The following is a 4147-nucleotide window of genomic DNA, read 5'->3' on the forward strand; positions in this document are numbered from 1 at the left end:
GGACAACGAAGACGTTATTAACCCAGCCATAAATATCCATACTGCTCTGATCACCATAATGTGGGCTTTGATGCAGCTTTAAATAAACTGTCTGCGCTTCAGTAATGAATTAAAAACACGGCTGCAGCCTCAGGGCGAGACGCTCCTGTATTCACACACCAAAGTGCGTGACTTTAAATGATAAAGGGCTTGTGTATGATTTAAAATGCATTTTCATGGCGGCTCATTCGATTGTGGGATGCTGAAGGATCTGTGAAGGTGCAGCGACAGAAATGTGAGGAAATGCTTTTTCCCAGCGACAACACGCTGGGAAAAAATACGAGGAAAGAAATGCTATTATTGAAGAGGAACGGCTCCGGTTCCGACGGGCCCATCCCCTCAGAATCTGACTGCTGGGATGTCTCTTCTTTTTACGGTTCCGTCTCTGCATGTTTCCAACAACTGGTCAGTGCTTCCAGGCCGTCGGCCCACATATGCGCCCAAACATATCTGGTGAGGAACCGGGCCAGAACGTCTGACCGAGCAGGCTGCTCAGAACATTCCCTGTTCCTGCTGAAATGTCCTCTTCAGTGGGAGAGGAGCTGGGAGTGCCGATCCTACAGAACTCAACACCTCAACATGAGCCTGATTAGTCCAGATCCGTTTGAGCTTCTCGAGGTTCCTGAGATTTAGACATGTCTGGAGACGGTTTGAAGGAAAGCAGCAGCTGCTCTCTGTCTGAACGTCCGATGGCTAGGATGAACCGGTCGCTCGCTCGCGGTCCATTCTGCTTTTCCTTACTATTGTTATTATTTTATTATTGATATATTCTCTTTCTCTGAGGTATCTGTGTGAAAAGCAGGGCGTTGCCTTTCACTCCTACGCCGACGACACCCTGGTATACCTGCCAGACTAACGCCTAACTTCCGTCCTCCCGTTCACCGTTCAGCTCTTTATTTCTCCGTCCTATGATGAGTTCCTGTAAACCCCAGAGGGCTTCATTTTGATTCATCGCTGACACCTGACATGCTGAGAAGCTCCGCCTTCTTCATTGTACAGTTGTAGCTGTAAATGTCACACATGGGGTTGAATTGATTCCCCAATCTGTAATAAGAATCGTTTCTCGCTAGCTTATCCTCTCCAGATCATCGTATCTTCTTATCAAACAGAATTCCTTACGGCTGCTGTAAACGTTTGTATTATGTATCAGGATGAATCTCTTTTATCTGCTTTTATTTGATTTCATGTCTTTCATTCGTTATATATCACTTTCATCACTTTATAATGTGGGGCAGAAATAAACGGACTTGACTCTATTCGTGTCTTTTGTGTAAGAATGTGGCAGTAAAGTCAAATAGAATTCTGGCCAGAACGCTTTAATGCTTCTACTCAACGTAGCGAGGAACAATTCTAACTGCTTCTTTCTGTCCACGTAGCCCCTCCTCTGTCACCCCATTTCTATTTTCTTATTCTCAGTGGATTTAAAGCATCTCCGCTTCATATCTGTGACATTCATCAGGAGCTCCAGACACTTGTTCTCCCCTCCTTCTGAACAGAGCGCTGGATTGTTTAGCATGCTGCCACGGCGACCGAATTATAACGAGAGCGTCACGTATACAGTATATATGAGTATAAGAAGGTAGCACACACAAAGCCACAAATCACAGGTCTCATTTAGTTCTCTTTCTGTGTCTTAATTAGAGCCAGCGCAGGCTAATCACCTCCTTAGCAGACAGTATCACTAATGAGACAGAGAGGGAGGAGCTGAGAGGGAGGCGGGGGAGAGATAATTGGGAGGAGCAGGAAAGGATGCTTGAGCAGAAAGTGGCGGGGAATAAAGCAAGGAGACGTGAGAGACTGTTAGGAGGATGAGATGGATGGAGGTAGAGGAGGAAGGGAGAGGGGGATGGTGGGGAATAAAAATAAAGAGAGGTAGATGTGGGTGGATGAAATAAAGCGGCACCACAGAGAAAATGACGTTTAAGTTGATAACAAAGAGAGACGGTTCCCGGGAGACGGAGACGGACTTACAGGACGCAAACACAAATCAAGAAACGCAGAGGGAAGTTGGGGAGAGTTGCGGGACGGTGGGATAAGTAATGGCAGCCATGTCCAGCCCTCCCCCCCCCTCCCTGCCTCGCGCTCTGTGGCGTCTCTTTTCACGCTGTCGCCCTGTGCGTGTCTGAATAGCCTTTTATTATTCAACAGTCTGGGGGGGTCACAGGGTCACGGCGCGGCCCGCCACCCTGCCACCAGCAAACATCCCAACATGCACACCCGCTCGGCAGCGTGACCCCGCCTGCACTCTCACACTCACACAAAGAAAATGGAGCCGCCGCACTAAACTGCCAGACTTACAGCACTCGCTATCTGCAGGCGCCGCGAGTTGACAACATGTGACAGTCCCTGATGCGTTCATTATAGCGCCGTCCACGCCTTGCATCTATCTGTCCGCTGGATCTGCAGCTCCGGGAGCTACGAGCACCGATGTCTGCTCGTGCACGTGCACGTGCACGGGCAGGGATATGTCTTTCTGTGTGTGACAGGAGGGAAATGGAGATAAGAGTAGCCTGGTGGTATCGGCTCCATCTTATCTCCTGCACAGCCAGAAGCAGCTACACAAGCTAATTGGAAAGTCCGCTGGTGAAACTCACCTTTCCAGAGCGCGAGGAAGACGAGGGAAGTGGCAGCTAAATAGAGAATAAGAGGCGCGGCAGGGGGGGGGGGCAGCCGAGCCCGGAGATACAGCATCACCATGTACAGAGACACTGCAACGACGCTGATACTTCTGCCCCGGGAACCCGTGAGGACAAATCGACACCTCCCTGACGGGCCCACAGCCACGGACAACCCCCCCCCGAATCATCTACCTGGTCTACCTGTGCACTCACCCCCCCAATGCTTCCGTACACGTTGTGGGTGGATCTTCCTGATGAGTCAAACGTGCACACGTTTGTGTTTCCTGACAGACTGGGGGTTTCTCCCTCATTTCCTTCAACGTAACTTAAATCCTCCTCACGCCTGGAAAGCTGTCGACTTCCATGCACGTTTGTGCTTCCCATTGTCTTTCTGTCATGTCCTTTATTCCGGTGCGTCTCCTCTGAAAAAATCATGAGAGCCTGAAGTGGCTAAAGTCTGGAGCAGGTGAGGAGTGGAGATCATAGTTATTGATTAGAGCATGCAGGAGCACAGCGTTCTGTCTGGTTGTTCCTGCAGATGAAAGCTGGCACCTCCTCTCCTCTCCCTCTCCTCTCCTCTCCTCTCCTCTCCCTCCGGCGCCGCCTCCTGCCTTCACTCCGCAGGAATGTGTGGGAGAAGGATGTCACATCGAGGTAGCTGCTGCTGTGTCGATGACGCTCCGGCGCACGTGGGAATTAATTTGGTTAATTATGACGGATGTTTGTTCAGTCGGTGTTTAAAAGGGGGAGAACATAAAGGGCGTGGTCATCAGAGGTGTGTCTGTCTCTTTGAGCGTCTCTGGGTTGGTGTGCGGGTTCGACTCGGTCTCAGCTCCTCTCCCAGCTCCTCTCAGCTCCTCTCAGCTCCTTTCCCAGCTCCTCTCCCACCTCCTCCCACCTCCTCTCAGCTCCTCTCAGCTCCTCTCCCACCTCCTCTCAGCTGCTCTCAGCTCCTCTCCCAGCTCCTCTCAGCTCCTCTCAGCTCCTCTCAGCTCCTCTCAGCTCCTCTCCCAGCTCCTCTCAGTTGCTCTCAGCTCCTCTCAGCTCCTCTCCACAGCTCCTCCCAGCTCCTCTCAGCTCCTCTCCCAGCTCCTCCCAGCTCCTCTCAGCTCCTCTCAGCTCCTCTCAGCTCCTCTCAGCTCCTCTCAGCTCCTTTCCCAGCTCCTCTCCCACCTCCTCTCAGTTGCTCTCAGCTCCTCTCCCAGCTCCTCTCCCAGCTCCTCTCCCACCTCCTCCCACCTCCTCTCAGCTTCTTGTTTTTATCAAGTTTGTTCAAAACTAAAACCGGTAGCGCTCCCTCCCTGTCTGCGATTTTTCTGGGAGAAAAAATGTTCTTGTGCAAAAATAATTGTTTGTTTATTATTGCTAATAATAAGAGGCTGAAATGACTCCGGCTTGACACGATGGCTGATGAATGATGCTCTCCCTCTCTCCTCTCTCTAGCTAGCTATGTATAAATAATATATCTATAATTTACACATGCAGTCGTT

At 50.6% G+C, this 4147-nt stretch overlaps 1 protein-coding gene across 1 annotated transcript in view; it reads left to right on the top strand.

Annotated features, from left to right (window-relative positions):
- pcdh18a (protocadherin 18a) overlaps positions 1-4147 on the top strand; it is a 93597-nt gene that overhangs the window by 82914 nt on the left and 6536 nt on the right.

This window comes from Brachionichthys hirsutus, chromosome 17 (assembly GCF_040956055.1).
Source record: "Brachionichthys hirsutus isolate HB-005 chromosome 17, CSIRO-AGI_Bhir_v1, whole genome shotgun sequence".
NCBI classification, from domain to species: Eukaryota; Metazoa; Chordata; class Actinopteri; order Lophiiformes; family Brachionichthyidae; genus Brachionichthys; species Brachionichthys hirsutus.